Source organism: Primulina huaijiensis, chromosome 7, assembly GCF_012295235.1.
Source record: "Primulina huaijiensis isolate GDHJ02 chromosome 7, ASM1229523v2, whole genome shotgun sequence".
Lineage (NCBI taxonomy): Eukaryota > Viridiplantae > Streptophyta > Magnoliopsida > Lamiales > Gesneriaceae > Primulina > Primulina huaijiensis.
In genome coordinates this window covers 17,020,695-17,034,341 of record NC_133312.1, presented here as the reverse complement: position 1 = coordinate 17,034,341, position 13,647 = coordinate 17,020,695, and positions in this window count along the sequence as shown.

Here is a 13,647-nt window from a genome sequence, read left to right as displayed (position 1 = left end):
TCTACAATCATAAGTCATAATTAACTCAAGAATGTGGAGAGCCAAAATATACTCTCATATTCATGAGTCATAATTTTCATTTAAACTTTAAATTTAATTCAAATTTCCAACAATCCCCCACATGACTGAAAATTGAAACAAATCTTGGTGATAAAGTTCTACAATTGAATCTTGCACGTGGTAGGTAAGTTGAAACGTCATCTACTTTTTAACTTTAAAATCTTACTAATTTTTTTTCTTTCTTTTAAAATTGATCATAGAATTCGAAAATCATCGTATCAACTAACTTAACATTTCCCTAAATCAAAATAGTTTAACATTAAAATCTCAAATGCATAAAAATCCCTAAATCGTCAATTAAACAATCCAACTCCAACCTTTAACATGATCATCATAACTTCAAAATAAAGCACAAAAATCTCTAATAAATTCATTAACAAAAATCTTTCAAACTTTCAACTATCAAGCTAATGCGGATAATAAAGTCTCTCGGGAGTGTACTGTCGGACTCGACCTACTCAAGCGTCAGCGCCTCCTTCAATATCATCATCACCTGCAGCATTTAAGCCTAGTGAGTCTAATGACCCAGCACGTTCTAAACAGGAGTAACAAATAATACATATACAAGCATATGCATTTAAATCATACTTTTATTTAAAATAAACTTGTAAGCATAAATAAATCATAAATCGTAAAACTTTCAATCATTTATCATTTTGGGTGAAGTATGATCATTGAAAGTGACTAAACTTTATTCTCTAATCGACTGATCAGTCTTAGCTCACCATTGTGCATGGGGACGAGCAGTAGGCACCGACGTAAAATGGAAATGTCGGGCTCCCTCTGGGCCTTTTTCCGTAAACGGGTTTCCTCTGGGACCTTTTCTCTCACGATATTCCAAAAAATAATATTTCATATCTTTTATGTCACAGTCAATTCACATCCTTCAAAATATTTTTCTTTTTCTTTTTAATCATAAAATATTGTATCTTTTCCACATTTGAAAAATAGCCCCCCAGCCCACGCAAAAAGCCCAAGCGCACAGCCCACAGCCGCAGCCCATCTCTTCCAATTTCTTCGAACCACCATGGACCAAGCGGCACCAGCCTCTGTCCCGACTCTCTACCATCCTCACTAGACCCTACTGGACATGCATAGACCATTCTAGCCCGCCGCGAGCCCTACCCTCAGCAACAGCCCGACACGTGCATAGGAAGAGTCCATGCGGTTGTTGACTCTTCCCTACCAGCTGCCCTTGGGTCCTAGCCATGCTAGGACTCTTCCTAGCCCTTAGTCATGTCTAGCATGACCCCTTACCCAAGCCCTGGTCGAGCCGCACGCCCCTCTTCCCTTAGCTGAGACCGTACATACACATGTCCCATGAAAACCCTAGCCTCTAACCATCAGCCATGCACGGCCCCTTCTAGCTCTTGTCCAGCCCTCGTCTCGTGCCTAAACGGCACTTGTTCAATCCCTTAAACGTCCTATGTTGTCAGCGTACTCGTTGAAAATCATAACACGTTCATATACATGTAAAAATCTTCAAAACTTTAAAAATAATCGTCAAAAAGATAAGCAATTTGAACTTCACTATTTTTCATGCAAAAATAAACAAAACATGCATAATATGGATTGAATGATGCGTCAAAGAAATTTAGAAACGTGCCTTTGAGTTTTAGAACGCTCGAATACACGATTGTTGGCGTGGGGCGCGAAAAAGATTGAACGGCCGATGAAGACTCCTTGTTTTCTCCCTTAGGAATTTTCGAAAAATGTGTGTGTTGTGTGTGTGTGTGTTTTCGGCTGCATACTTCTCAAAAAGACATATGAATCCTTTTTATATATTTTAATTTGCATGTTAATGGGCTTATGTGTTAGAAACTGAATTTCGGAAGTTTGACATACTGAGCATTTAATAGATTGAACTAACTGATCAAGAAGAATGATCGTAACTAATCTAATATACGCAAACTATCGGTTGCCTATAACTGAAGATTAATGTAAAGATAATTGAAGGCAACTGAACCAGCTGACTGAACTACGCAGACAACTGACTGATCAGTTGCTACATCAGTTGTGAGCTTATCAGCTATGGCCTATCAGCTGATCTTTCAGCTATACACGTCATCAGTGAAAAGGACGTAGCTCAACCACCGACAGATTGTACAAAGAACAGCAGGAACGCCGCATTTCAGAAATTCTACAGTGTATGACTGTCAGATGAACGTTGAAGTGGAAAACAACGGATAGAAAGATTCAAATCGCATTCAGTATTAGCGTTTGAAGTGAAGCCTATAAAAATCAGAAAAGAGCAGATGAGAACAGATCAAACACTATTCTATTAACCAAGCTGTTACTCTGCTGAAATCTTTGCAAGCCTTCTGTTCATTGAAAAGCTCACACTTATTGTATACATTCATAGCACTTAAAGGCAATACTTAGAGCTTACAAGCACAAACTGATATTGTTGTAATCAGCCGTGCTAAGTTATTTAAGTCCAATTGAGTACTGTAAATCGTTTTCTAACTAAAAGTTTCAGTTTTGCATTGTTAAGTCCATGACTGAAGTGGATCTGTACAACTGTTTGTATTGATCAAAGTCTTTTAGTGAATATCCTATCTTTGAGATAGAATGGGTGACATTAGAGTGATTGAGATCTCCGAACATCCGTAAAAGCTTGTGTGTTCTTATTTCAGTTTTATTCTATTTTTCAGTCAGTTTATTTCCGCACTATTTTTGTTAATTGATTGATATCGACTGACAAGATTTCCGAGTTTCAGTTTATCACTAAACTGACTCAATATTCGAAAAGGTTGTGAAAATTGTGAGTGTTTATTCAACCCCCCTTCTAAACACTTTTTCACACCCTAACCGATCCTATCAAGTGGTATCAGAGCAGTTGAATCTTGTCTCTGAATATTTCTACACAAACTGATTATCATGTCTTCATTCAATAAAATTCCAATTTTCTCCAGAGAGAATTTCGATAATTGGAAAATCAGAATACAGGCTCATCTAGCTGCACAAGACGATGATATGTGGAACCTTATTACAGAGGGACCCATGAGAATATTGAAGACAAACACTGCTGTTGCCATAACTGAAGATGCATCACATCGTATTGAAAAACCAAGAGATGAGTTGACAGCTGAAGATAAAAGAAAAGCCAATCTGGACAACGTGGCTAAAGACATTCTGTACAAAACGCTGAATAAAGTCACATTCAGCAAGATAAAGATGTGCAGAGCTGCTAAGAAAATCTGGGAGAAACTGATTCAGTTATGCGAGGGCAATGAGCAAACTAAAGAGAACAAACTATCAGTTGCCGTTCAAAAATTCAACAATATCAAGATGAAGATTGGAGAATCCATGCATGAATATGATGAAAGAATAAGTGGAATAATCAACGAACTGAATGCACTTGGAAGGTGTATTCAAATAAAAAGGTAGCACTGAAAGTAGTCAGAGGTCTTCCCAAGGAATGAGATATTAAGACCATGGCAATGCGAGGATCAAAGGATCTCAACAAGGTCGAGCTACATGATCTATTTGCTGACCTGAAGGCCTATGAGTTCGAGTTACAAACAAGAGAAGGAGAACCATCTACACGAGCTGCTATAACTGCCCTAACAACTGTCAGACTGGAACCAACTGGTTCAGTGGAAAGATCTATTAATCAGTTAAGTAATGACGCTATGTCATTGTTTGTTAAAAAGTTTGGAATATTTATGAGAAGAAGTCAAGGAAACTTCCAAAGACAATATCAGAAAAATCATTCCAAAGAAGAACCTAATGCTTGCTACAACTGTGGCAAAACTGGTCATTTTATTGCTGACTGTCCCAAGCCAAAAAAGGACAGTCGAGGCTCAAATGAAAAGAGAAAGAAACCTTATGAGCTCAAGAGAAGATCTAAGGAGGACAAGAAATCTTACAGAAAGAAGAATGTGGTGCTTCTAGCTGAGGAAAGCAAGTCGGAATGGGTAGAATCTGACAATGATGATTCAGAACCTGAGAGCTTGAGCTGCTCTAGTGATGATGATGAAGAGGTCAAGTGTCTCATGGCTGATGACACAGAACTGGAGTCCACCAGTCAACAAGTATTCGACTTTAGTTCAACTGATTTCACACGAGATGAACTCATTTCTACACTTCATGACATGGTTAATGAGTATCACAAGCTTGCATTATCTTTTGAGGAGGCCAGAGCAAAGCAAACTGATCCCAAAGATGATAAAACTAAAACCGATGAATCATTTAATTTGTTGAGTCTTAAATGGGAGATTGCTGAGTTCAATGCTGAAAGAAGCAAGAATCAATCAATGATTCAGCAGTTGATGCTTGAGAATTCAAAGCAAACTGAGCTAATTAAAGCATGGAATAAATCATCTGTTGCATTAGCTGAAATACAAGATAAACAAAAATTAGTTACTGATAAAACTTGTTTAGGGCTCAGCAACCAAGATGAAATTTCCACCAGTAATGCTCAGCCAAAACCGAACATGAGCAAAGGGAAATACATTTACTTTGTAAAATCAGTTGTGGTACAAGAACAACCTGAGCCAAGAAAACCAGTTGTACAGCCTATTGAAAATAAGAATAAGGTTAGAAGGTATGGTATTGGTTATAGCCCAAAAATTTCAATTGACCTACAAAGTCAGTCACCCAAAAGGTTCAAAAATAAAAAGCTGAACTATTTTAATGGCTACTCCAATTACTATAATAGTAAGCCCGTTCAGAAAAGATATCGGCTGAACAACCAGTTTAACAAAGATAAAGCGCATATTACTTCATATGCACACAACACACCAAGCACACACAAGTTGAGAAACACCATTTGGAACACAGCAACTGGGAAGTCAGTTAGACTGATCCAAGTCTGGGTTCCTAAAGGACTAATCAGTTTAGGACTCAAATAGATGTGGGTACCAAAGGTATTCATTGTGTGATTGCAGGTGGCAGGTATAAACAAAGAATCAATCTGGTATTTGGACAGTGGATGCTCGCGTCATATGACAGAGGATGCAAATTTGCTATCTCAACCGATCAAATACACTGGTCCAAGCATCAGGTTTGGAGACAATTCCAAAGGTAAAACTGTGGGTAATGGTAATCTTATTCATGGTAACTTTACAATTAATGATGTTTTACTAGTTGAGAATTTGAAGTATAACTTGATTAACATCAGTCAGTTATGTGACAATAAATTCTCAGTTCAGTTCGACAGACATACTTGTTCAGTAACCTTGTGCGCTAGTTTGTTTTATAGCTTCCAAATCTTCTAAAAACTTGTTGTGACATAAAAGGTTGAACCACCTAAACTTTAAATCTATTGCTTATCTGAGTAACCATGATCTTGTAACTGGTTTGCCCAAAATAGATTTTTCAAAAGATAAAATTTGTTCAGCATGTCAGTTTGGTAAGCAAGTAAGATCTTCATTTAAAAACAAGGGTTGTAAGTCATCTTCTCGATGCTTAGAACTGCTACATATGGATCTTTTTGGTCCTATACCAGTCATGAGTTTAGGGGGAATGAATTACACCTTAGTAGTCGTGGATGAATTTTCAAGATTTACTTGGGTTATTTTTCTCAAATCCAAAGACCATACTGCTGCACAACTGATTAAGTTTTTCAAAAGACTATTAAATGAAAAATCAGTTGGGATTGATCGAATAAGGTATGACCGAGGGACTGAATTCATCAATCAAAATCTTTCACAATTTTTATAAAATACTGGGATCAAGCATGAGCTCTCTGTAGCAAGAATTCCTCAGCAAAATGGTGTAGCTGAGAGAATAAATCGGACCCTTAAAGAAGCTGCTAGAACAATGCTTGCTGACTCTGGTATTTCTCAAAGGTTTTGGGCAGAAGCAGTAAAAACTGCATGTTACACTCAGAACAGATCAATGATTAATAAAAATCATTTGAAAACACCGTATGAGATCTAGCATTGACGCAAAAGTGTAGTTTCATATTTCAAAATATTCGGCTGCAGTAGTTTTATTCTTGATAATGACAAAAATCATTTAAAAACTTTTGATGCTAAATCTGCAGAGAGAATATTTCTTGGTTATTCTTTAGTTAGTAAAGCTTACAGAGTTTTTAACAAATTCACTTTGAATGTAGAAGAGTCTATTCATGTGGTATTTAATGAATCTGTGCTAACTGATAAGCCAACTGATCCAATTGATCGCTTTACAGATATTAGTTTGGAGGATGATAATGAAGAAGAAAATCACATTAATCGAAATATCCTTCAAACACCAGAACCAGAAGTGCTGGATCAATCAGTTGAACAAGAAATTGTTACTGATAATCAGTTGGTGGAGCAAAATGAAAATACTCAGTTACAAACTGATACAACATCAACTGAAACTGAAGAAAATATTCAGTTGCCAACTGAAGCAGTTGCTAAAATGGACACAACAAATGCTGAGTACAGATGGAAGAAATCACATCCTCCAAAATTGATGATAGGTAATACATCTGATCCGGCAAGAACTCGAAATCAAATGCTTAATTTATTTATTCATTCAGCTTTCGTTTTCCAACTGGAACCTAAGAAAACTAATGAAGCTCTTGCTGATCCTAAATGGATAAATGACATACAAGAAGAGCTAAATCAGTTTACCCATAACAATGTCTGGAACTTAGTTCCAAGACCAGTTTCTAAAACTATTATAGGGACAAAGTGGGTATACAGAAACAAACTGAACGAAGATGGTTCAGTTGTGCGCAACAAAGCGAGGCTTGTAGCACAAGTATATAGGCAAGAAGAAGGAATAGATTACGATGAATTTTATGCACCAGTTGCAAGACTAGAAGCAATTAGAATGTTCTTTGTCTATGCATCTTTCAAGAACTTCAAAGTCTACCAGATGGACCTGAAGAGTGAATTTCTGAATGGTCAGTTGCAGGAAGAAGTATTTGTGGAACAACCACCAGGTTTTATCAATCACTCTCTTCCTGATCATGTTTATCATTTGAACAAAGCCTCATATGGTCTTAAACAAGCTCCAAGAGCTTGGTATGAAACTCTTTCAAAATTCTTAACTAATCATAATTTTACTGTAGGATCAATTGATAAGACTCTGTTCAAATTTTCAAAGAATGATCATATCTTACTTGTGCAAATATATGTTGATGATATAATTTTTGGATCAACTAATCCCAAATTATGTGAGAAGTTTTCCAAGTTAATGCATGAAAAATTCGAGATGAGTATGATGGGTGAACTGGCATTTTTCCTCGGTCTGCAAGTGAAGCAACTGGAAACTGGTACTTTTATCAGTCAGACCAAATATACGAAGGAATTTCTTAAGAAATTTGGCATGGAAACATGTTCAGCTGCAAGTACTCCCATGAGTTTATCAATCAAATTAGACAATGATCAAGGAGAATATCAGTTGAGACGACACTTTACAGAGGTTTAATAGGTTCATTATTGTACCTAACTATTAGTCGTCTTGATATTGTATTTGCTGTTTGTATTGTGCTAGATTTTAGGCAGATCCTAAGCAATCTCATTTTTCACTGCCAAACTTATTTTAAAATATCTTAAAGGCACACAAAATGTAGGCTTATGGTATGCTAAGGACTCTTCTTTCAATTTAGTTGGATATTCAGATGCAGATTATGCAAGATGTAAGCTAGATCGTAAAAACACCAGTGGATCAAGTCAGTTTCTAGGAGACAGACTAATTTCATGGTTCGGCAAGAAGCAAACATCCATAGCAACTTCCAGAACTGAAGCAGAATATCTTGCTGCTGGAAGTTGTTGTGCCCAACTGCTCTGGATTCAGCAAAAACTGAAAGACTATAGTGTCATTGCAAAAAAATCACCAATATTTTGTGATAATACAAGCACGATTGCAATAACATATAATCCAGTTCTTCACTCAAGGACCAAGCATATCGACGTCAGGCATCATTTCATCAGAGATCATGCTCTGAAGAAAGCAATCAGACCGGAATACATATCAACTGAACAACAAATAGCAGATATCTTGTAAGGACCATGTACCGTATTATCGTAAATCATCTTGTGATTAGCGATAATTCATGATATTGTTATGTGATGACGTGTAAAATGTATATTATTGATGATGAAAGTAAGTGTGCTGAACCGCAATCAAAAAGTGACATATTGTATGTTTTTCGGCATAATTATGTGAATATTAGTCTAACTGAAATGAAACCAATTTCATTGAAAAGCTAATACATAGTACTAAAACTTTCATATTTTGTGTTTTGTCCAAATCCATTTGGAAATAAGGGCAAAATAATCTCGAAATGTAACGTGTGCATTTCAATTTCTGTACTGACACATCTGGGGAGAGTGACTATACTCTCGCGTCCGATATCCAAATTGAATAAGGTCAGTGGCAAATGAAAGCTAAACATAGATCTACAAAGTGCATGTTGACCATTTTTGCTAATTTGAAACATAGGATGCCGGGCAGAACATCCCGCGCTCGAGCGCGAGATGTTACCGCCCGAGCGCGGCACAAACTCGCATCCGGAGGGCAGAACACCTCGCGCTTGGGCGCGAGATGTTATTGCCCGAGCGCGAGTTTGGTGGGGTGATAAGAACGAATTTATGTTCAACATTTTGTTCATTTCCTTCTGAAGCTTCGAGAGACAAGCGAGGAAAACTCATTTCTATCGTCCGAATCCACTTCGAAACGTTGTCCAAACTTAAAATAAATTATATATACGGAATCTTCGCGTAGAGAGCTTTCTTTTAAGGTAAGTTTCTTCTAGTTTTAGCACCTTTATTTCTTGAAGTGATGGAACAGCATGTATTTGAAGTCGAGATTCATATATGTGGTAGAATAACTGACAAGAAATTAAGTTTTAAAGTCGGAATTGAAATATGCTATGATTTCGATTTGATATGAAATTTGAAGTATTCAAAAATATTTAAAACTTATATTGTTGATTTTGAACGATGTTATTGATGGAAATGAATGTGTTATTGATGTAGAGAGAATTTTATACTGAAATCTTCAAGCTACATCGATTGGAAACAAAGATTTGAGGTATTTTGCGACCAAGTAACATACGACATGTATCTGTATCATATGATATATGTTTGATTGATTTGATTGAAAATAAATGTCTATATGCCTTATTTGTTGAGTTGATGTGGCATACATGACATACACGTTGAGCTTTGATCCTTGGATACCTTGATATGATTGGATTTGATTATGGGGTTTGTGAACAAGATGCTATGTTTGGCATTATGTGGCTCTTAAAGCATAGTCATTAGTGGCCCCGATGATTGATTGAGATTTGAGATTTGATAGCGCTTTGTCGACGCTATCATACGAGTATCCCTGATTGAGGCCGGTGTGTCAGCTCGAGCATTGATTTCATAGCGATTCGTTTGATTCTGACATGTGCTCAGTGGATGGGCATTTGACCTGATACCTCCACGACATTCATGCATTGCACATCATATATCATCGTTTAGATACTTGTGATATATATTGTGGTTGTTTCATACTGAGCTTTGCTCACCCTAGAGGGGCTGTTGTTGTCTTTGTATGTGGACAATGACAGGTACTCCAGGATATCAAGAGGCCGAAGAGGGTGCTTTTGGAGAGAGTCACAGTTTGAGCTGAGGTTTTATGTTTTTATTTCCCAGTATATATATATATATTTACATACCGGGGCATGTCCCGAGGATATGAGTTACTTGTATATAGTTGGTTTTGAATATGTGTGGGCATATTTGATTATGTGAAATGAAATACTATTTTTAGTATTCAAATAATGTATTTTGGGCTCATTGTAAAAAAAAATTTAAACTCGTTTTCCGCTGTAATTAACTAACCATAATCAAATTGCATTATAATAATGATTAAGAGTTAAGGGTCCTTAAGTTTAAATTTACAAAAGTTGCAAATATTTTCTCATGAAATAAATAATTGAAGTTAGACTTTAATTATTTATAGTAAATTGTGATTTACAAGAAATTCGGTTATAAATAAATTAATTGGAAAGTAGACAAAGGAGTTTGTATACTTTGTTAATTTAGTTTTTAATCGTGGCGGTTAGTGATTGGATCAAGATATATAATATTGGATCAATTGATTATTGTGATAATTAATTGATGGTGTATGATATATGATATTATGCATGAAAGATGATCAAAAGCCCAAGCCCAATTTGCTAGGTGTATGCTAGGATATTTTGTGTTGAATGATTGTAATAATTATCAAATTTAAAGTGGGCTTGGTTTATGGCCCGTTCCCACCCCATGAGATGTATCCCTATTTGCCATGGATATTTATTTGTAAATATTAGTATAGTGGAAGATCAAGATTGGAAGATGGTGGCCTTGATGATTATGAAGATCGAAGACATGTAAATATTGGAAGCTTATGTAAAAGTTGCATTTGCATCCCATGCATCTCCCTAGGATTGGACCTAGGCCCGTGTTTAGCTCACACGGGCCATTAGTTTGGAGCGATTGATCATCCTTGTTTTGTTTACTGTTTATAATATATGCATGATATGTTATAAAATGAGTATGTGCGTTATTATTATGATAATAACAAATTTGCATGAATCCGGCAATCATACGATCAAACATGGCTAGCTTTCAAAATAAAATTAATGATGAGACCTTTCAAAATTAAAAAACCCTCATTTTGAATAAGATTCAAAATTAATATCAAGCCCAAAAAGGGGAATTATAAAGGTGTTTATAATTTCCATGTCATCCATCGGCAATGGGTGCATGATGAACGCTACCCGTGTTTGGGGCTCGGCTCATATTATTGGGGGGGCCTTGGACACCGGAAAGTTGTGACATCCATTGACATGATGATGTAAACTACGTGGAACTCCCATGATTTCGGCTCATATTATTGAGGGAACTCATGGTAACCGTCCATTAAGGTTCAACATCGATGGGTAAGGCTTGACACGTAAAGATGAACGACGTCATATTATTGGGTCCTAATCAAACGTGAGACAAAAGTTTACGTAGAGGGTTGCATGGAGATGCAATTGGAAACTACCTTTTAGGAATTTTGATTGGCTGATATTATTCGGGATCATAATCCGCTAATTGGACCTTGCGTACCTACTGAGGAAAGGAGTTCCACGTTTTCACTAGAGGGTAGTGAAAGATGCCAAAACAGTGGGAGTAAATATTTATAAAGTAAAAGTCCATACTTTATATCTTACGAAATATTTTAAAATAGTCATTAACAATTATCTGTTTTACTTTTCAGTACAAAATTTGACAATGTCTTCGATTCGCAATCCGTTGTCTGCTATACTCGACAAACATATTTTAACCGGACCTAATTACCTCAATTGGCTAAGGAATCTAAAAATCGTCTTGAATTCGGAAAAGATAGCATATACACTGACTGAGTCACCCCCTGTTGAGGCTCCGACTGACTGCACTCCTAAGGAATTGCAGACTTACAAGGATTGGTTTGACCATGACTTGAAAGCCAAGTGTTATATGTAGGCTTCTATGAATGATGAGCTGCAGAGGCGTTTTGAGGATGCAAAGAGTGCTGCTGACATTCATTTGCATCTCAAGGAGCTCTTTGGTGAGCAGACTCGACCTCTGAGGCATGCTACCGTCAAGGAGCTGATCACTTTGCGCATGCGAGATGGGGCCTCAGTCCATGAGCATGGCTTAAAGATGATTGGGCTCGTGGATAAGCTCGTTGGCATGGATCTTATGTTGCCTTCGGAGTTGACCACCGACGTGTTGCTCTTATCGCTGCCTAGCTCATTTGATCCTTTTGTGGTGAATTTCAATATGAACAAGATGGAACCGACCCTTGAGGAGTTTGTGAATATGCTTGTTACCTTTGAGTCCACCATCAAGAAAGAGAAGTCGGTTCCTTATGTGGGCTCTTCATCTGGTACGAAGACTGGTCCACCAGGGAAGGAAAAGAAGCGTTTTTTTCAACGTCCCAAGAAGAACGTGCCCTTGAAGAGGCAAGCTCCGAGTCCCTCTGTGGCAGCCACGTCAGTGAAGGCTGACAAGACTGTTGACATCTGTCATCACTGCAAGAAGCCTGGACATTGGAGGCGTAACTGCAGGGAATATCTTGCCCAGAAGAGTTCTGGAAATGGTATGTTCTATATCGAAGTAAATATTTCAATTAACTCTACTTCTTGAGTATTAGATACCGGCTGTGGCTCACATCTCTTTAATGAGTTGCAGGCGATGGGAAGAAGTATGAGACTAAGGGAAGGTGAGACCTTCTTGAAGATGGGCAATGGAGCAAGAGTTGCTGCCAAGGCTATTGGAGATGTTTACTTGATTTTGAACAATGATTTTAAGTTAATTTGAAGAGATGTTTTGTTTGTACCCGATTTGGTGAAAAACATTATTCCATTTCTATACTTGATAAAGATGGATATTCTTGTTTATTTAGCAAAGGTGTTTGCAACATTTACAAGAATGAATGTTTGATTGGTACTGGAGAACTTGAAAACGATCTCTACACCTTAAAATTAAAAGATATTCCACTAAACAACGTCCAAGCAATAACAACAACAAACAAGCGAAAACAAGATACTCTAACAGTATGGCCACTATGAATTCTTGGTTATACTTTTCGATCTCACGAATGCTCCTGCCATATTTATGGATTTAATGAATCGTGTCTTTTGAGATTTTCTAGACCGATTCGTTATCGTTTTTATCGATGATATTCTTGTGTATTCGAAATCGAAAAAGGAGCATGCTGAACATCTGATACTAGTACTTCAAACTCTTCGTAATGGCCATTTATACGCGAAGTTGTCCAAATATGGTATTTTTAGGCCACGTCATTTCGAGACATGACATATCTGTTGATCCCGCTAAGGTTGAAGCCATATTGAATTGGCCGAGACCTACGAATGTTCCTGAGATTCGTAGCTTCATGGGTTTAGCTGGTTATTATCGTCGTTTGATAAGTACAAGAATTGCACTTAGTTTATATGCTAATCCATTTGATCTATGTTGGTTTTGAACAGAATTATGCTTGGTTTTTGTCGTTTTTGTGTTGTGCAGGGGATAAACAACCAATGGATGGTTTAGATCAATCAAAGGTATTTTTTTTGAGCTGAAACTGCGATAGACGAGAGCCGCAGCGCCACAAAGAAGCATGTGTTCGAAAGAGAAGCGCCGCAGCGCTACAAGATCAGCGCTGCAGCGCCAGCCTGCCAAGAGACAAGCGCCTAGGCGCTGCCTAATCAGCACCGCGGCGCCTACAGGAGCGAGGCACCACTTACTCAGCGCCGCGGCGCCAATGGCGGCGAGACAAACACTTTGGGCTTTCAATTTACGGACCAGACGCTGAAATAAAAGAAAACCGAGGGTTTAGACTACGAGGGACGCCGTTTTGGAGAAAAAAACAGACAAGAGAGCAAGAGCGAACACGGGACAAAGATCCGGAAGGTAAAGATCGATCGCAAATACAAAGAACGATGGATCTGGGGATAGAGACGACACTTCGGATTTGTCATTTATTCTTTCACTTCTATCTGTTACTGTGTTGCGATGTCTAAAACGTTAAACATGTGTTGTTTCTTTTTAGAATTCGTCATGAACTAATTTTCTAGTCTAGAGAATGACGTAGCTTTGTTGATAAGATGATTTGACGCGGTGGTTTATTTGA